Source organism: Erinaceus europaeus, chromosome 2 (genome assembly GCF_950295315.1).
Source record: "Erinaceus europaeus chromosome 2, mEriEur2.1, whole genome shotgun sequence".
NCBI classification, from domain to species: Eukaryota; Metazoa; Chordata; class Mammalia; order Eulipotyphla; family Erinaceidae; genus Erinaceus; species Erinaceus europaeus.
Window position 1 is genome coordinate 189,555,726 of NC_080163.1, and position 21,232 is coordinate 189,576,957.

Below are 21,232 nucleotides of genomic sequence, written 5' to 3' on the forward strand. Positions count from 1 at the left end.
AACAGCTTTTGAGATAACTACAGGGCAGTCACTTCTGCCCACGAGCTCCTTTTTAAATTTTTTAATATTAATATTTATTTATTTATTCCCCTTTGCCCTTGTTTCTTATTTTTGTTATAGTTATCGTTATTGTTGTTATTGATATCATCATTGTTGGATAGGACAAATAGAAATGGAGAGAGGAGGGGAAGACAGAGAGGGGGAGAGAAATATAGACACCTGCAGACCTGCTTCACCGCCTGTGAAGCGACTCCTCTGAAGGTAGGGTGGTGGGGGCTCGAACCGGGATCCTTACACTGGTACTTGTGCTTTGTGCTATGTGCCCTTAACCCATTGTGCTACTGCCTGACTCCCCCAAGCTCTCCTTTTTTTACTTACTATTTTATCCTTTTTTATTTTATCATTATGTTTAGTAATTTGAGCTAGAGATACAGAAAGTTACACAGAGAGGGAGATGGCCAGGGGTAGATATCATAATGCTGATGTAAACATTTTCTCCTCCATGAAGCTCTGAGATTCTTGCAACAATGTGACACAGGGTGCAGCAAGGCACTGGTAAAATAAAAAAAATCAATTATTCAATAAATACATATATGTACAGTGAGAGGAGAGCACTGCTCAGCTCAGACTTATTCTGAATAGCGGGACCTGAATCAGATACCTTAAACCCTCAGGCTTGAAAGCTTTTTACAGAAACATTAAGCTATCTCCCCGGCCCCCCAAATTTTCTTTTCAACATGAGCCCACAGATTGTAGCTTCAGGGCAAGAATGGGGCCACCTCACAGCTATATACAAATAATTTCAGGGAGGCGGGACGTAGCCGAACCCGACTGTGGCCGGAGACCTGGCGCTTCAGCTGGGAAAACGAGAACCTCACAGCCTGGCGGCAGAGTCAGCATCGCAAACCAGGGAAGGTGGGAACTGGAGGCTCAAAACTGGGTCCTTGTGCATTGTAACATACACTCAGGCAAGTGTGCCACCACCTGGCCCCCTATTATTTTTTTTCTTTACCAGAGCACTGTTCAGCTCTGGCTTATGGTAGTGCTGGGGATTGAACCTGGAACCTTGAAGCCTCACAAGTCACTGACATACAATAAGTATGTTTCTTAAAGTATTATTGGAATTCCTCTTTGTAAACAAACAGCTACAATGAACCCACAAGTAAGAAAGAAAATCTATTGGTTTGGAGATTCGACTTCCGGAGGCGAAGCTACGAGCAGCAGATCGCTTTCTCTCCTCTCCTCCCCTCTCCTCTCCTCTCCTCTCCTCTCCTCTCCTCTCCTCTCCTCTCCTCTCCTCTCCTCTCCTCTCCCGGATCAACTAGGAATACCAAAGGAGACCACCCAGGCCGAAACAAGACAGGACTAGAATGACCACAGGAACACAGTAAATCACGCGTGAGTACAAACACGCGTGGCTGGTGACAGAGAGGAAGAGGGGCCTAAGGAGAGATTAAGTGGCTGCTAAAAGTTCAACAGTTTGTCAGTGGAGACACCACCTCCAGTCTGCTCCACCAACAAGGGGACAGCTGAAGGGAGGAAAGGACTCCCCAGAGACTTACCAAGTGCAACTCTGAGTCTCCATTGCTACTACCCTCAGAATCTGGAGCAGCGACAGGGAGGGACACCAGGGGACAGAGATCTAACCGGGAAACTCAGGAGAAGACCTATACCTCGGTGGCATAGCTGAGGGGCTGTGAAAGTCTCTTTGCATAACCACTAGATTATCTCTGCCACACCCTGATTTATCTCTTGGTCAGGAGTAAGTGATTAAGGTAAGAAGCCTATTGATAGTTTAAAAGCCCTCAGGCTCCCATAGCCTACAGGGAAGAAAAAACGAGGCTTTTACACCACTGAGCTCCAACTCAGGGATTGAAATAACTGTTAACATATATAAAATGGTTAAAACAACAAGAAAAAATATTGGGGACTCGAACCAGGACAAGAGTCCAGCTGAAAGTCCTCCAGAGGGTGAAGCACAAAACAACGAGTTCAACATCCAAACATTAGCTAAGGTAATAATAATAGGAGTGAATAAAGAATTTGAAAAAATTGTAATCAGAAATGCAGGAACAACAAATGAGAAAATGGAAGAAAATTCTAATTATCTCATGGTTATTAGAGAGCTGAAAGCTGAAATCTCTGAGCTAAGAAGGCAACTAGCTGAACAAGCTAAAACAGTATCAGACAGAGCAGGGCAACAAAATAGATGAACTCCAGAAAGCAGTAGAGGGCAGAGAGAATAGAATCTATGAGGTTGAAAACAGAATTAGCAAGATTGAGGATGAATTAGAGACAACTAAAAAAGAAGTAAGAGATCTCAAAAAGAGATTAAGAGATGCTGAAAACAACAACAGAGTCCTATGGGATGACTTCAAAAGAAACAGTATACGCATTATTGGCTTACCGGAGGAAGAAAGAGAAGGAGAGGAAGAAAGCATTCTCCAGGCCATAATAGCTGAAAATTTTTCTAGCCTAGACAACACCAAAGACATAAAGATTCAAGAAGCCCAGAGGGTTCCAAACAGAATTAACCCAGACCTAAAGACACCAAGACATGTCATACTTAGATTGGAAAGGAATAAGGATAAAGAAAGGATCCTGAAGGCTGCAAGAGAAAAACAGAGTCACCTACAAAGGAAAACCCATAAGATTAGCAGCAGACTTCTCCATACAAACACTACAGGCAAGAAGAGATTGGCAAGATATCTATCGAGTGCTCAATGAGAAAGGCTTTCAGCCAAGAATACTATATCCTGCTAGACTGTCATTCAGACTAGATGGAGGCATCAAAACCTTCTCAGACAAGCAACAGTTGAAGGAAGCAACCATCACCAAGCCTGCCCTGAAAGAAGTTCTGAAAGGTCTCCTATAAACAACCAGACCACCACAAATAGGACATATATCAAAACACTCTAAAACTCTACAAGAATGGCATTAAAATATCTTCAATCTTTGATATCAATAAATGTCAATGGCCTGAATTCACTTATTAAAAGACACAGAGTAGGAAGATGGATCAGAAAACACAACCCAACAATATGTTGTCTACAGGAAACTCACCTAACTCAACTAGACAAACACAGACTTAAAGTGAAAGAATGGAAAACTATCATACAAGCCAATGGCCCACAAAAAAGGGCAGGAACAGCTATTCTCATATCTGACATGATAGACTTTAAAATAGATAAGATTAAAAAAGATAGGAATGGACACTACTTAATGCTCAGAGGATCAGTCAATCAAGAGGACTTAACAATTATTAATATCTATGCACCCAATGAGAAGCCATCTAAATACATCAAACTTCTACTGAAGGAGCTACAGCAATATATTAACAGTAACACAATCATAGTAGGGGACTTCAACACCCCACTATCTCAACTTGACAGATCATCCAGGAAGAAAATCAATAAAGTCATAAGGGAGCTAAATGAAGAGATAGATAAACTAGAACTATTGGACATTTTCAGAGTCATTCATCCCAAGAAACTGGAATACACATTTTACTCAAATCCACATGGATCATTCTCAAGGATAGACCATATGTTAGGCCACAAAGATAGCATCAGCTAATTCAAGAGCACTGAAATCATCCCAAGCATCTTCTCAGACCACAGTGGAATTAAACTAACACTTAACAATCAACAAAAGATTAGTAACAGTGCCAAAATGTGGAAGCTCAACAGTACACTTCTTAACAACTTCTGGGTCAAAGAGGAAATCAAGGAAGAAATCAAAATGTTTCGAGAGTTCAATGAAAATGAAGACACAAGCTATCAAAATATTTGGGACACAGCTAAAGCAGTCCTAAGAGGGAAGTTCATAGCTATACAAGCACACATTAGGAAACAAGAAAAGGCACAAATAAACAGCCTGATTGCACCTCTTAAAGACCTAGAAGAAGAACAACAAAGGAATCCTAAAGCAACCAGAAGGACAGAAATCACTAAAGTTAGGGCAGAAATAAATAACATTGAGAATAGGAAAACCATACAAAAGATAAATGAAAGTAAATGTTGGTTCTTCGAAAGAGTAAACAAAATCGACAAGCCTTTAGCCAGACTCACAAAACAAAAAAGGGAGAAGACCCAAATAAATCAGATAGTAAATGAAAGAGGAGATATCACAACAGACACTGCAGAAATTCAACATACCATGCGAGGCTTCTATGAACAACTATATGCCACCAAGCTAGAGAACCTGGAAGAAACGAATGATTTCCTAGATACCTACCAACTTCCAAAACTAAGTAAAGAGGAAGTTAACATGAACAGACCCATCACAGCTAATGAAAATGAAATAGTTATCAAAAATCTTCCCAAAAATAAAAGTCCTGGACCAGATGGTTTTACAAATGAATTCTACAAAACTTTCAAAGAAGAACTAATACCTCTACTTTTAAAAGTCTTCCAGAAGATTGAAGACACTGGAATACTCCCTGCCAGCTTCTATGAAGCCAACATCACCCTGATACCAAAAGCAGACAGGGACACAACCAAAAAAGAAAACTACAGACCAATATCTCTGATGAACATAGATGCGAAAATATTGAACAAAATTCTAGCCAACCGGATACAACAGTATATCAAAAAGACTGTTCATCATGACCACGTAGGGTTTATCCCAGGCATGCAAGGTTGCTTTAATATACGTAAATCAATCAATGTGATCCACCACATCAACAAAAGCAAGACCAAAAACCACAAGGTCATATCAATAGATGCAGAAAAAGCCTTTGACAAAATACAACATCCTTTATGATCAAAACACTACAAAAAATGGGAATAGATGGAAAATTCCTGAAGATAGTGGAGTCTATATATAGCAAACCTACAGCCAACATCATACTCAATGGTGAAAAACTGGAAGAATTTCCCCTCAGATAAGGTACTAGACAGGGCTGCCACTATCACCATTACTATTCAACATAGTGTTGGAAGTTCTTGCCATAGCAATCAGGCAGGAGCAAGGAATTAAAGGCATACAGATTGGAAGAGAAGAAGTCAAACTCTCCTTATTTGCAGATGACATGATAGTATACATGGAAAAACCTAAGGAATCCAGCAAGAAGCTTTTGGAAATCATCAGGCAATACAGTAATGTGTCAGGCTATAAAATTAACATTCAAAAGTCAGTGGCATTCCTCTATGCAAACACTAAGTTAGAAGAAATTGAAATCCAGAAATCAGTTCCTTTTTCTATAGCAACAAAAACAATAAAATATCTAGGAGTAAATCTAACCAAGGAAGTGAAAGACTTGTATACTGAAAATTATGAGTCACTACTCAAAGAAATTGAAAAAGACACAAAGAAGTGGAAAGATATTCTATGTTCATGGGTTGGAAGAATTAACATCATTGAAATGAATATATTACCCAGAGCCATCTACAAATTTAATGCTATCCCCATCAAGATCCCAAGCACATTTTTTAGGAGAATAGAAAAAATGCTACAAATGTTTATCTGGAACCAGAAAAGACCTAGAATTGCAAAAACAATCTTGAGAAAAAAGAACAGAACCGGAGGCATCACACTGCCAGATCTCAAACTATATTATAGGGCCATTGTCATCAAAACTGCTTGGTACTGGAACATGAACAGACACACTGACCAGTGGAATAGAATTGAGAGCCCAGAAATGAGGCCCCACACCTATGGACATCTAATCTTTGACAAAGGGGCCCAGACTATTACATGGGGAAAGCAGAGTCTCTTCAACAAATGGTGTTGGAAACAATGGGTTGAAACATGCAGAAGAATGAAACTGAATCACTGTATTTCACCAAATACAAAAGTAAATTCCAAGTGGATCAAGGACTTGGATGTTAGACCACAAACTATCAACTACTTAGAGGAAAATATTGGCAGAACTTTTTTCCCCATAAATTTTAAAGACATTTTCAATGAAACGAATCCAATTACAAGGAAGACTAAGGCAAGTATAAACCTATGGGACTACATCAAATTAAAAAGCTTCTTCACAGCAAAAGAAACCACTACCCAAACCAAGAGACCCCTCACAGAATGGGAGAAGATCTTTACATGCCATACATCAGATAAGAGTTTAATAACCAATATATATAAAGAGCTTGCCAGACTCAACAACAAGACAACAAATAACCCCATCCAAAAATGGGGGGAGGACTTGGGCAGAATATTCACCACAGAAGAGATCCAAAAGGCCGAGAAACACATGAAAAAATGCTCCAAGTCTCTGATTGTCAGAGAAATGCAAATAAAGACAACAATGAGATATCACTTCACTCCTGTGAGAATGTCATACATCAGAAAAGGTAACAGCAGCAAATGCTGGAGAGGGTGTGGGGTCAAAGGAACCCTCCTGCACTGCTGGTGGGAATGTCAATTGGTCCAACCTCTGTGGAGAACAGTCTGGAGAACTCTCAGAAGGCTAGAAATGGACCTACCCTATGACCCTGCAATTCCCCTCCTGGGGATATATCCTAAGGAACCCAACACATCCATCCAAAAAGATCTGTGTACACTAATAATTTCAAAGGACATAAATTATGGTGATGTTGGGTATTATACAGCAAATCCTATCAAAGGGATTTTTCACAGTTACCCCAATTACCAAACATTGTGACTATAACAATAACTACATACTGTCTTCTTGAACCCTAAGACAGTAGGAACCTCACATTTCCACTATAGAGCCTATATTTCCCCCATTCCTGGAACCTTAGAGTGGGGCGCACTTTCCTGCATGCTTCTCTCAGTTCATACCAAATAATATTGCATCCACCAATCCCAACCTAATCAACGCAATGAGTACCATCCCAGCATGCTTCACTTCAGACTGTGTCCAGAGACTTCAGGTGTGGAATGACAACCCTTCAGCTTCATTACTTGGGTGAGACCTTTCCTTTCATAGTATTCTCTAATCCCATTCCAGGCGGTTCACTTCCTAACAAAGTTCCAAAACCTATCTCTAGTCCCCTGAGATAGAGCATATGTTCACACATATCCATAAACTAGGGCAAAATATATACCTGAAAGCAGAAGTACACAATAGTCTGCAGTGAGTACCCCCAACACCTCATCTCCACTATTCCAGCCTTTAGGTCCATGATGGTTCAACAGTTTGCTTGGCTTTGTATGTTAACTCTCTTTTTCATTCACCAGGTTCCAGATGCCAGTATGGTGCTGACCAGACTTCTCTGGACTGACGACCTCACCAATCTGTCCTGGAGCTCTGTTTCCCCTGAGACCCATCCTACTAGGGAAAGATAGACAGGCTGGGAGTATGGATCGACCAGTCAATGCCCATGTTCAGCGGGGAAGCAATTACAGAAGCCAGACCTTCCACCTTCTGCATCCCACAATGACCTTGGGTCCATACTCCCAGAGAGATAGAGAATGAGAAAGCTATCAGGGGAGGGGATGGGATGCGGAGATCTGGTGGTGGGAATTGTGTGGAGTTGTACCCCTCTTGTCCTATGGTTCTGTTAATGTCTCCTTTAAAAAAAAAAAAAAAGAATGAGGCCACCTACCAGATTCTTACAAGTGAGAGCCCAATTTGATCTCCTGCCCTTCCCAGGACTAACTGCTATGAATCCCTCTCTTGACTCAGGTAAATACACAACCAATTTTCCCTCTGTAGTAAAGGGGGACTTCCTGTGCAGCACGGCAAATACAGTCTCCACAGATGGCTATCAAAGAGGAGAACTTGATTCAAGTCCCCTTGTACTCTGCTAAACTTCCTTCCTGCTGTATGGATTTTTCATTTTACTAGCACTGAGCAGTCCCAGAGCCAACGAGTTCACCCTCCTCCTCTGAACCCAACTCTGGTTTTCTGCAAAGTGGTATCACTTTAGGATGCAACATTCTCAGGACATTCTTTATGGCCTATCACACATGAACAGTGAGAGAGACCGAGATAAAGAGAGATACAGAGCACTTCTTACTGAGACAAAGTGTAGAGGGATGCAGACATCACCATTCAAGGCCCTGTGCACAGACCCACCTGCTGGGACCCCAATTCCCTTTGTAAAACTGAGGTGGGGGACAGGAGCTCAGAGTCTTTATGGTTCAACAGCTGCAAGGGACTGGATCCCCTTGAAGATTCCTGCTGGGCTGACCTCACGCTAACCCCAGGCACCATGCACAGCCTTGAGACTTTGATTCTGTTTCTGATTGATGGCCCAATGACAAGCACCAACCAGCCTGGTCCTTCTTCCTACCACTTCAATCCCCAGCACCTCCTGCTAGGGTTCCTGCATAGCTGCTTTCCCTCCATCATCTATTTCTTTCTTTCTTTCTTTCTGCCTTTCTTTCTTTCTTTCTTTCTTTTTTTTAACATTCTTCTTGTCTGTACTTTTTTCCATTTGTAATTCTATTTTTTATTTTCACTAGAGCACTGATCAGCTCTGGCTTATAGTGTAGTGGGGCAGTGAATATGGGACTTCAGAGCCTCAGGCAGGAGAGTGTCTTTGCATCACCATTTTGGTGTCTACCCTGCCCCAGATACCACTGGGCTGATCGCTGAGGCTCTGTGCCAGCAGTAGGGAGCCAGCACATCTGGATGCCTTCTCTACCCACAGCCCCTCCCATTTCTTCTTTTCTTTGATTGGAAAGTAGACTGAGAAATTGAGAAGGCAGGGTGAGCTAGACGGGTGGAGAGAAAGAGACCCCACTTCGCAGACCTGCCTTACCTCTCCTCCCTCTGCAGGGGGGGTTACAGGGTTCCATGCCTGGTCCCTGTGCATGAAAATCTGGAACTCCAGAGGGTTCATCACCGCCCAGCAGATCAGCACAGGTGCTCAGATCACTTATTTCCAGGAAGGGGGTTGGAGCAGTGAAGGAAACCTAAAGGCACTGGCCCATGACACAGAGACAGTGGGAGTAAAGGAGAGCTACAGGACCCTTCTGCCTCCATGGACAACCCACCAGGTCAGAGAATCTGATGCCTCAGTCATGCAAGCCCAGTGCTCTGCCCAGTGAACCCTGCATCCTGCTACTCTCTAGTTCCTGGGAAGGAAGCTTCCAAGAAGAAACCCTGGGAGCAGACTGCAAACACCCTGCCCAAATGAACAAGTAGTGCAGACCAAGGGGTGGTCCTGTGGGAGCAAGTGTCCTCCAGTAGGGGACCCCGCTGAGTAATGTCGCCGCCTTGTGGACATGGAGTAGAATGCACCCTTCGGCTGACTAGAGACAACCAAAGGGCTCCCGTATTTCTCCTAATATTCTCTTCATTTTCTCTTCTTGACACAGACCCAGTGAGAAAAGCACACAGAGAAACACCAGAACACTGCTCAGCTAAAGCAAATGGTGGTCCTGGGATTGAAACTGAATTCTTGAGACCAAAGCCCTAAAAGTCTTTGTTGGAACTCCTCAGAGAGGTTCTCAGCCCAAGGTCTTATTTTAATTATTGGTATTTTATTGTATCATTATATTTATCTATTTAAAGGAAGACACACACAGAAAGAGACACAGAGAGACATAGAGAGAGAGAATATGGTGCTAACTACTAAGGTGTCTTCCAGGCTTGGACTCCTTATGAAATTATTTTCATTATACTTTATTTTATGAGTATTTTTAGTAATGAGAGATAGGTTTAGAGAGAGAGAGAGATGATAACTACAGGACAGTCACTTCTGCCCAAGCTCTCCTGTTTTACTTACTATTTTATCCTATTTTATTTTGTAAATTATGTTTAGTAATGAGAGCTAGAGATACAGGAAGATACAGAGAGAGGGAGACCATCAAGGGTAGATATCATAATGCTGATGGAAAGAGACTCTCCTACCTGAAGCTCTGAGGTTCCTTCAACACCATGATGCAGAGTGCAGGAAGGCTATGGTGAAAAAAAATACACACACACACACACACACACACACACACACACACACACAGCAGAACACTGATCTGCTCAGACTTATGTTGAAGAGCTGGGACTGAATCAGAAACCTTGAACCCTCAGGCATGAAAGATTTTACAGAAACATTAAGCTATCTCCCCAGCTCCCAGGTCTTCTTTCAACCGGAGCCCACAGAATGTAGCTTCAGGGCAAGAATGGGGCCACCTACCAGATTCTTAAAGGTAAGAGCCCAGTTTGATCTCCTGCCCTCTCCAGGACTAACTGCTGTGCTGCTCTTGACTTATTTGGCTAAATACACAAACCTGTTTACCCCTGTAGAAAAGAGGGGCTTCCTGTGCAGCATGACAAATGCAGTCTCTCCAGATCTCTGGCCAAAGAGGAAAACTTGATTCAAGTCCCCTTCTACCGCCCAAAACTTTGCTCGTGGTGTATACGGATTTTCCATTTTACTAGCACTGAGCAATCCCCAAGCCAAGGAGTTTTCCCTCCTCCCCCATCCCACTCTGATTTTCTGCAACATTGTGTCACTTTATGTTGCAACATTTTTAGGAGCTTCTTTATGACCTATCAAACTCCAACAGCAAGAAAGACCGAGATAAAGAGATACAGAGCACTTCTTGCTGAGACAAAGGTTAGAGGAACTCAGACATCACTGTCCAAGGGTTTGTGCACAGACCCACCTCCTGGGACCCCAATTCCCTTTGTAACATTGAGGTGCGGGGAGCTCAGGGCCTTCCTGGTTCAATCGCTGCAGGAGATTGGACCCTCTAGATGATTCCTACTGGGGTGACCTCACGCTAACCTCAGGTACCATGCACAGCTTTGAGACTTTGATTCCTTTTCTGATTGCTGGCCCAGTTACAAGCATCAACCAGCCTCGTCCTTCATTCTACCACTTCAATCCCCAGCATCACCTGCGAGGGTTCCAGCATCTGTTTTCCCTTCCGTGTGTATTTAATTCTTTTTTTTCTTTCTTCTTTTTATTTTTTCTTTAATTTTAACACTCTTCTTGTCTGAACTTTACTACATTTGTGATTCTATGTTTTATTCACTAGAGTACTGATCAGCTCTGGTTTATGGTATTGTGGGGCATTGAACATGGGACTTTAGAGCCTCAAACAGGAGAGTGTCTTTGCATCACTATTTTAGTACCTACCCCTGCCCTCGTGTCTGGATTGGATACCACTGGGTTGACTGCTGACGTTCTGTGCCAGCACTAGGAAGCCAGCGTTGCCGGCAACTTTCGCTACCCCCAGCCCCTCCTGTTTCTTCTTTTCTTTGATTGGAAAATAGACAGAGAAATTGAGAGGGCAGGGTGAGCTAGACAGGTGGAGAGAAAGACAGACCCCATCCACCCCCACCACGCAGACCTGTTTTTACCTCTCCTTCCTCTGCAGGGGTGTTACAGGGATCCATGCCTGGTCCCAGTACCAGGGGCCCAGCAGCAGAGCACAAGTGCTCAGATCACTTATTTCCAGGAAAGGTGTTGGTGCATTGCATGAAACAGAAAGGGACTGGATCATGGCAAAGAGACAGAGGGAGAGAAGACAGAGCTCCAGGACCCTTATGCCTCCATTGACACACCACAAGACAGGGATTCTGGCGCCTCAGCCATGGGAGCCTGTGCTCTGCCCAGTGAACCCTGTCTCCTGCCTCTCTCTAGCTCCTGGGAAGGAAGCTTCCAAGAACAAACCCTGGGAGCAGACTGCAAACACCCTGCCCAAATGAACAAGTAGTGCAGACCAAGGGGCAGTCCAGTGGGAGCAAGTGTCCTCCAGCAGGGGCCCCGCTGAGTAATGTCGCCGCCTTGTGGACACAGAGCAGAATGCACCCTTCAGGAGACTAGAGGCAACCAAAGTGCTCCCGTATTTTTCCTAATATTCACTTCATTTTCTCTTCTTGACACAGGCCCAAGTGAGAAAAGCACACAGAGAAACACCAGAACACTGCTCAGCTAAAGCAAATGGTGGTCTTGGGACTGAAACCTGGTTCTTGTGACCAAAGCCCTAAAAGCCTTTGGCAGAATTCCTCCGATAGCTTCTCAGCCCGAGGTCTTATTTTAATTATTGGTATTTTATTGTCTTATTATATTTAGTTATTTGGAGGGAGAGACAGACAGAGAGAGAGAGGGAGATAAAGAGGAAGGGAAGAAGAGAGAGAGAGAGGAAGAGAGAGAGGGAGAGAGAGAAAATGATGCTAGCTACTAAGCTGTCTCCTAGCACCAGAATCATTTTGAAATTATTGTCATTTTAATTTATTTTACTAATATTTTAGTAATGAGAGATAGATTTAGAGAGAGAAAGATGATAACTACAGGACAGTAACTTCTTCCCAAGATCTCCTTTTTTTACTATTTTATCCTATTTCATTTTATGATTATGTTTAGTAAAGAGAGCTCAAGTTACAGAAAGATACAGAGAGAGGGAGATGGACAGGAGAAGATAGCATAATGCTGATGTAAAGAGACTCTCCTACCTGAAGCTCTGAGGTTCCTGCAACACCATGATTCAGGGTGCAGCAAGGCTCTGGTAAAATAAAAAAAATCTATCTATCTATCTATCTCCATATATATCTCAGAGTGAGAGGAGAGCACTGCTCAGCTCAGACTTATGCTGGAGAGCTGTGGACTGAATCAAAACTTTGAACCTCAGGCATGAAAGCTTTTTACAGAAACTTTAAGCTATCTTCCCAGCTCCCAAAGCCTTCTTTCAACATGAGCCCACAGACTGTAGCCTCAGGGAAAGAATGGGGCCACCTACCTACCAGATACTCAACCGTGTGAGCCCATTTTGATCCCTTGCCCTCTCCAAGACTAACTGCTGTGACCCCTTTCTGATGTTCTTGGCTAAATACACAAACCTGTATTCCCCCTGTAGAAAAGAAGGACTTCCTGTACAGCATGGTAAATGATATCCTGCCAAAGAGGAGAACTTTTTCAAGTCTTCTTGTACTGCCCAAAACTTTGCTCCTGCTGTATGCATTTTCCATTTTACTAGCACTGAGCAATCCCCAAGCCAATGAGTTTGTCCTCCTCCCCACTCTGATTTTCTGCAAAATGGTATCACTTTAGGATGCCACATTTCCAGGACATTCTTTATGGCCTATCACACACCAATAGTGCGAAAAACCAAGATGAAGAGAGATACAGAGCATTTCTTGCTGAGGCAAAGGTTAGAGGGGCTCAGACATCATCATCCAAGGCCCTGTGCACAGACCCACACCCTAGTACCTCAGATCCCTTTGTAAAATTGAGGAGGGGGACAGCTCAGAGCCTTCCTGGTTCAGCAGCTGCAAGGGACTGGATCCCCTAGATCACTGTGCAGTGATCTCGTGCTAACCCCAGGCACCATGCACAGCTTTGAAACTTTGATTCTGTTTCTGCTTGCTGTCCCAATGACAAGCACCAACCAGCCTGGTCTTCATTCTATCACTTCAATACCCAGCACCACCTGCTAGGGTTCCTGCATATCTGTTTCCCCTGCATTGTCTATTTCTTTCTTTCTGTCTGTCTTTCATTCTTTCTTTCAACATTTTTCTTGGCTTTGCTATTTTCAATTTGTAATTCACTAGAGCTAGTGAACATTAGTTAAGGAAATAATCACAGGAGTGAGTAAAGAGTTTGCAAGAATTGTCATTAGAAATGCAGAAGCAACAAATGAGACTCTGGGAGGAAACACTAGTTATCTGAAAGTTATTAGAGAGCTGAAAGCTAAAATAGCTGAGCTGATCATCTCTGGATTATGGTGTTGTGGGGCATTGAACCTGGGACTTCAGAGCCTCAGGCAGGGGAGTGTCTGCATCACCCTTTTGGTATCTACCCTGCCCCGTGTCTGGATTGGATACCACTGGGTTGATTGCTGAGGCTCTGTGCCAGCATTAGGAAGCCAGCGCTTCTGGCGGTGGATTTCTCTATCCCCAGCCCCACCAGTTTCTTTTTTTATTGGAAAGTACACGGAGAAAGTGAGAGGGCAGGGTGCGCTAGATTGGTGAAAAGAAAGAGACTCCACCCTACCCTCACCTTGCAGACCTGAATATCTCTCTTCCCTCTGCAGGGTGGTTACAGGGCTCCATGCCTGTTCTCTGTGCATGGATGTCTGGGAACTCCAGCGGGTTCATCACCGCCCAGCAGCCCAGCACAGGTGCTCAGATCACTTATTTCCAGGAAAGGGGGTTTAGCAGTGAAGGAAACATAAAGTGACTGGCCCATGGCACAGAGACAGGGAGAGAAAAGGCAGAGCTCCAGGACCCTTCTGCCTCAGTGGACACTCCACAAACCAGGGAATCTGGCAGATCAGCCATGAGAGCCCAGTGCTCTGCCTGGTGAACCCTGCCTCTTGCCTCTCTCTAGCTCCTGAGAAGGAAGCTTCCAAGAACGAATTCTGGGAGCAGACTGCAAACATCCTGCCCAAATGAACAATTAATTAGTGCAGACCAAGGGGCGGTCCAGTGGCAGCAAGTGTCCACCAGCAGGGGACCCCGCTAAGTAATGTCACCGCCTTGTGGACACGGAGCAGAATGCAGCTTTTGGGAGACTAGAGACAACCAAGGAGCTAGAGACAACCAAAGGGCTCCCGTATTTCTCCTAATATTCTCTTCATTTTCTCTTCTTGACACAGACCCAGTGAGGAAAGCACACAGAGAAACACCAAACACTGCTCAGCTAAAGCGAACTGTGGTCCTGGGATTGAAACTGGCTCTTGAAACCAAAGCCATAAAATTCTTTGGCAGAACTCCTCAGAGAGGTTCTCAGCCCAAGGTATTATTTTAATTATTGGCATGTTATTGTCTTATTATATTTAGCTATTTGGAGGGGAGAGAGAGAGAGGTGCTAGCTTCTAAGATGTCTCTCAGCCCCAGACATCTTTAGAAATTATTTTCATTATACTTTATTTTATGAATATTTTTAGTAATGAGAGATAGGTTTAGAGAGAGAAAGATGGTAACTACAGGGCAGTCACTTCTGCCCAATCTCCCCCTTTGACTTACTTTTTAACTTATTTTATTATATTTTATGTAATTATTATATTTAGTAATGAGAACTCAAAATACAAAAAGATACAGAGAGAGGGAGATGGGCAGGGGTAGATATCATAATGCTCATGCATAGAGACTCTCCTACCTGAAGCTCTGAGGGTCCTGCAACACCATGACGCAGGGCGCATTGAGGCCCTGGTACAATCAAAGAAGTCAATCAACCAATTAAAATATCTATATCTATATATCAGAGTGAGAGGAGAGCACTGCTCAGCTCAGACTGATGCTGAAGACTGGGACTGAATCTGAAACCTTGAGCCCTCAGGCATGAAAGATTTTTACAGAAACATTAAGCTATCTCCCCAGCCTCCAGGTCTTCTTTCAACATGAGCCCACAGAGTGTAGCTTCAGGGCAACAATGGGGCCACCTACCAGATTCTTACACGTGAGAGACCAATTTGAGCTCCTGCCCTTCCCAGGACTAACTGCCGTGACCGTCTCTCTTGACTTATTTGGCTAAATACACAAACCTGTTTCTCCCTGTAGAAATGAGGACTTCCTGTGCAGCACGGCAAATGCAGTCTCTCCAGATCTTTGGCCAAAAAGGAGAACTTGATTCAAGTCCCCTTGTACTGCCCAAACTTTGTCATGCGGTGTAGATTTTCTGTTTTCCTAGCACTGATTATCCCCGAGCCAGTGAGTTTTCTGTCCTCCTCCCACCCACACTGATTTTCTGCACAATGCTATCACTTTAGGTTGCAACATTTCCAGGACGTTCTTTATGTCCTACCACACACCAACAGTGAGAGAGACCGAGATACAGAGAGATACTGAGCACTTCTTGCTGAGACAAAGGTTTGAGGGATCAGTTATCACCATCAAAGGCCCTACGCACAGATCAACCTCCTGGCACCCCAGATCCCTTTGTAAAATTGAGGTGGAGGACAGTTCAGAGCCTTCCTGGTTCAACAGCTGCAAGGAATTGGATCCCTTAGAAGATTTCTGCTGGGGTGACCGCACGCTAACCCCAAGCACCATGCACAGCTTTGAAACTCATTCCGTTTCTGATTGCTGGCCCAATGACAAGCACCAGTCAGCCTGGTCCTTCATTCTACCACTTCAATCAATCCCCAGCACCTCCTGCTAGGGCTCCTACATATCTGCTTTCCATCCATTGTCTCTTTCTGTCTGTCTGTCTTCATTCTTTCTTTCCTTCTTTTGTCAACATTTTTCTTGTCTGTACTTTTCTCCATTTGTGATTCTATTTTTATTTTCACTAGAGCACTCATCAGCTCTGGCTTATGGTGTTGTGGGGCATTGAATCTGGGATTTAAGAGCCTCAGGCAGGAGAGTGTCTTTGCATCACCATTTTGGTATCTCCCCTTGCTCCCGTGTCTGGATTGGATACCACTGTTTTGCTTGCTGAGGTTCTGTGCCAGCACAGGAAGTCAGCGCTGGCGGTGGCTTTCACTACCCACAGCCCCTCCCATTTCTTCTTTTCTTTGATTGGAAATTATGAGGAGAAAGTGAGAGGGCAGAGTGAGCTAGACAGGTGGAGAGAGAGACCCCCACCCTTCCCCCACCCCGCAGACCTGCCTTACCTCTCCTCTCTCTGCAGGGGCGTCAGTCTCCATGCCTGATCCCTGTACATGGAGCCCAGCCGCCCAGCACAAGTGCTCAGATCAATTATTTCCAGGAAGGGGGTTGGAGCAGTGCTGGAAACAGAAAGGGACTGGCCCATGGCACAGACACAGGGGGAGCAAAGGCAGAATTCCAGGAAACTTCTGCTTCTGTGGACACTCCACAAACCAGGGAATCTGGTGCCTCAGTCACAGGACACCGGTACTCTGCCCAGTAAACCCTGACTGCTGCCTCTCTCTAGCTCCTGGGAAGGAAGCTTACAAGAACAAACTCTGGGAGCAGACTGCAAACACCCTGCCCAAATCAACAAGTAGTACAGACCAAGGGGCGGTCCACTGGGAGCAAGTGTCCTCCAGCATGGGCCTCCGCGGGTAATGTTGCCACCTTGTGGACATGGAGCAGAATGCACCCTTTGGCTGAGTAGCTACAACCAATGAGCTAGAGACAAAGGGCTCCCGTATTTCTCCTAATATTCTCTTTATTTTCTCTTCTTGACACAGACCCAGTGAGAAAAGCACACAGAGGGACACCAGAATACTGCTTAGCTAAAACAAACAGTGGTCTTGGGATTGAAACCTGGATTCTTGAGACCAAAGCCCTAAAAGTCTTTGGCAGAATTCCTCAGACAGCTTCTTAGCCCAAGGTCTTATTTTAATTATTGGTATTTTATTGTATCACTATATTTAGCTATTTAAAGGAAGAGGCACAGAGAGAGAGACACACACAGAGAGAGAATGAGCGAGAGAAAATATGGTGCTAGCTACTAAGGTGTCTCCCAGGCCCTGAACCCTGTTGAAGTTATTTTTTTTAATTTCTTTATTGGGGAATTAATGTTTTACATTCAACAGTAAATACAATGGTTTGTACATTCATAACATATCCCAGTTTTCCATATAGCAATACAACCCCCACTAGGTCTCTGTCATCCTTCTTGGATCTGTATTCTCCCCACCCACCCACCCCAGAGTCTTTTACTTTGGTGCAATACACCAATTCCAGTTCAGGTTCTACTTGTGTTTTCTGATCTTGTTTTTCAACTTCTGCCTGAGAGTGAGATCATACCATATTCATCCTTCTGTTTCTGACTTATTTCAATTATCCTGAATTTTTCAAGGTCCATAAAGATCGGCTGAAAATGGTGAAGACACCATTTTTTATAGTTCAGTAGTATTCCATTGTATATATATATATATATATATATACCACAACTTGCTCAGCCACTCATCTGTTGTTGGACACCTGGGTTGATTCCAGGTTCTGGCTATTACAAATTGTACTGCTAAGAACATATGTGTACACAGATCTTTATGGATGGGTGTGTTGGGTTCCTTTGGATTTATCCCCAGGAGGGGAATTGCAGGGTCATAGGGTAGGTCCATTTCTAGCCTTCTGAGAGTTCTCCAGACTGTTCTCCACAGAGGTTGGACCAACTGACATTCCGACCAGCAGTTCAGGAGGGTTCCTTGGACCTCACACCCTCTCCAGCATTTGCTGCTGTTACCTTTTCTGATGTATGACATTCTCACAGGAGTGAAGTGATAACTCATTGTTGTCTATATTTTCATTGAAATTATTTTCATTTTAATTTATTTTATGAGTAATTTTTGTAAGGAGAGATAGGTTTAGAGATAAAGATCACTCCAGGGCAGTCACTTCTTCCCAAGCTCTCCTTTTTCACTTACTATATTATCCTATTCTACTTTATTGTTATGTTTAGTGATGAGAGCTAGAGATACAGAAAGATACAGAGAGAGGGAGATGGGCAGGGGTAGATAGCATAATGCTGATGCAGAGAGACTCTCCTACCTGAAGCTCTGAGGTTCCTGCAACAGCATGACACAGGGTGCAGCAAGGTTCTGGTAAAATAAAAAAATCAATTAATCAATATATATAAAATATATAAAAATAAATATAAAAATATGTATCTTAGAGTGAGAGGAGAGCACTGCTCAGCTCAGACTTAGCTGGAGAGCTGTGGACTGAATAGGAAACCTTGAACCCTCAGGCGTGAAAGCTATTTACAGAATCATTAAGCTATCTCCCCAGCCTCCAAGGCCTTCTTTCAATAGCACCCCACAGATTGTAGCTTCAGGGCAAGAATATGGCCATCTACCAGTTCTTACATGTGAGAGCCCAGTGTGATCTCCTGTCCTTCCCAGGACTAAGCTCTGTAAGTCTCTTGACTTACTTGGCTAAATACACAAAGCTGTTTTCCTCCTGTAGAAAAGAGGGGCTTCCTGTGCAGCATGGCACATGCAGTCTCTCCAGATCTCTGGCCACTGAGGAGAACTTGATTCAAGTCCCCTTCTACTGCCCAAGACATTGCTCCTGCTGTATGGATTTTTTATTTTACTAGCACTGAGAAATCCCTGAGCCAACGAGTTGTCCCTCCTCCCCCCACCCCACACTCTGGTTTTCTGCAAAATGGTAGCACTTTAGGATGCAACATTTCCAGGACATTCTTTATTGCCTATCACACACCAACTGTGAGAGAGACCGAGATAAAGAGAGACATAGAGCACTTCTTGCTGAAACAAAGCTTAGAGGAACTCAGACATCACCATCCAGGCCCCTGAGCATAACCCACCTCCTGGGACTCCCCATTCCCTTTGTGAAATTGAGGTGGGGACAGCTCAGAGCCTTCCTGGTGCAACAGCTGCAAGGGATTGGATCCTCTAGAAGATTCCTGCTGGGTGACCTCATGCTTAGCCCCAGGCACCAGGCACAGCTTTGAAACTTTGGTTCTGTTTCTGATTTATGGCCAAATGAGAAGCACCAACCAGCCTGGTCCTTTATACCACTTCAAGCACCAGAGCCACTGGTGTGGGTTTCTGCATATCTGCATTTCCTCCTTCGTTTCGTTTCTTTCTTTCTTTCTTTTTTTCTTCCTTCCTTCATTTCTTTCGTTCTTTCTTCCTTTTTATTTTTTAAATTTCTTTATTGAAGCATTATAATGCTTTACATTCCACAGTAAATACAATAGTTTGTACATGCATAACATTTCCCAGTTTTCCATATAACAATACGACCCCCACTAGGTCCCGTCAGCCTTCGTGGAGCTGCATTCTCTCCCCACCCAGCCCCAGTTTTCACTTTGGTGCTCTTCCTTTCTGTCTTTGTTTTGTTCTTTCTTCTTCTTCTCTCTCTCTCTCTTTTTTTTTTTAAACATTTTTCGGGTCTATGCTTTTCTCATTTGTGGTTCTATTTTTCGTTTTCCCTAGAGCACTGATCAGCTCTGGCTTATGGTGTCATAGGGCACTGAAACTGGGACTCCAGAGCCTCAGGCAGGAGCGTGTCTTTGCATCACCATTTTGGTATCTACACCTGGCCCCGCGTCTAGATTGGATACCACTGGGTTGATTGCTGAGGCTCTGTGCCAGCACAGGAAGCCAGCGCTGCCGGCGGCTTTCTCTTCCCCCACCCCTCCCTTTTCTTCTTTTCTTTGATTGGAAAGTACATGGAGAAACTCAGGTGGCAGGATGAGCTAGACAGGTGGAGAGACAGACCCCACCCCACACCCATCCCGCAGACCTGCCTTACCTCTCCTCCCTCTGCAGGGTCTTACAGGGCTCCATGCCTGGTCCCTGTGCATGGAAGTCTGGAATGCCAGCGGGTTCATCACTGCCAAGCAGCCCAGCACAGGTGCTTAGATCGCCTATTTTCAGGAAAGGGGTAGTAGCAGTGCAGGAACAGAAAGGGACTGGCCCATGGCACAGAGCAGGGGGAGCAAAGGCAGAGCTTCAGGACACTTCTGCCTCTGTGTACACCCCACCGGCCAGGGAATATGGCACCTCAGCCACGGGAGCCCCGTGCTCTGCCCAGTGAACCCTACCTTCTGCTTCTCCCTAGCTCCTGGGAAGGAAGCTTCCAAGAACAAATCTTGGGAGCAGACTGCACACACCCTGCCCAAATGAACTAGTAGTACAGACCAAGGGGCCGTCCAGTGGGAGCAAGAGTCCTCCAGCAGGGGCCCCGCTGAGTAATGTCGCCGCCTTGTGGACACAGAGCAGAATGCACCCTTCGGGGACTAGAGACAACCCAAAGGGCTTCCTATTTCTCCTAATATTCTCTTCATTTTCTCTTCTTGACATAGAACCAGTGAGAAAACCACACAGAGAAACACCAAAACACTGCTCAGCTAAAGCAAACAGTGGTCCTGGTATTGAAACTGGGTTCTTGAGACCAAAGCCCTAGAAGTCTTTGGCAGAACTCCTCAGATAGCTTCTAAGCCCAATGTCTTATTTTAATTATTGGTATTTTACTGTAATATTAAACTTAGCTTTGGATGGAGAGACAGAGAGAGAGTCAGAGAAAGAGAGAGACAGGGACAGTGAATGGTGCTGGCTACTAATCTGTCTTCCAGTCCCGGACTCCTTTTGAATATATTTTCATTTAAATATATTTTATGAATATTTTTAGTAATGAGAGAAAGATGATAACTACAGGGCAGTCATTTATGCCCAAGCTATCCTTTCTTAATTAGTATATTATCCTATTTTATTTTATGGTTATGTTCAGTAATGAGAGCTCCAGTTACAAAAAAATAGAGAGAGAGGGAAGTGGCCAGTGGTAGATAGCATAATGCTGATGTAAAGACGCTCCTACCTGAAGCTCTGAGGTTCCTGCAACCCCATGACACAGGGTGCAGAAAGGCTCTGGTAAAATAAAAAAAATGTATCAATATATAAATCTAAATATATATATTGCAGAGCGAGAGGAGAGCACTGCTCAGTTCAGAGTTATGCTGGAGAGCAGGGGACTGAATCAAAACCTTGA

General features: G+C 44.1%; 1 long non-coding RNA gene across 1 annotated transcript in view; it reads right to left on the bottom strand.

Annotated features, from left to right (window-relative positions):
- Window positions 1–20,366, bottom strand: part of LOC132536825 (uncharacterized) — a 36,371-nt gene extending 16,005 nt beyond the window's left edge. The window contains exons 1-2 of the long non-coding RNA XR_009548363.1: window positions 19,997–20,366; window positions 18,263–18,312 (exon numbers count right to left, since the gene is read on the bottom strand). This is a non-coding gene — a long non-coding RNA (uncharacterized LOC132536825). The remainder of the gene's footprint in view (window positions 1–18,262; window positions 18,313–19,996) is intronic.
- Window positions 20,367–21,232: the final 866 nt, after the last annotated feature.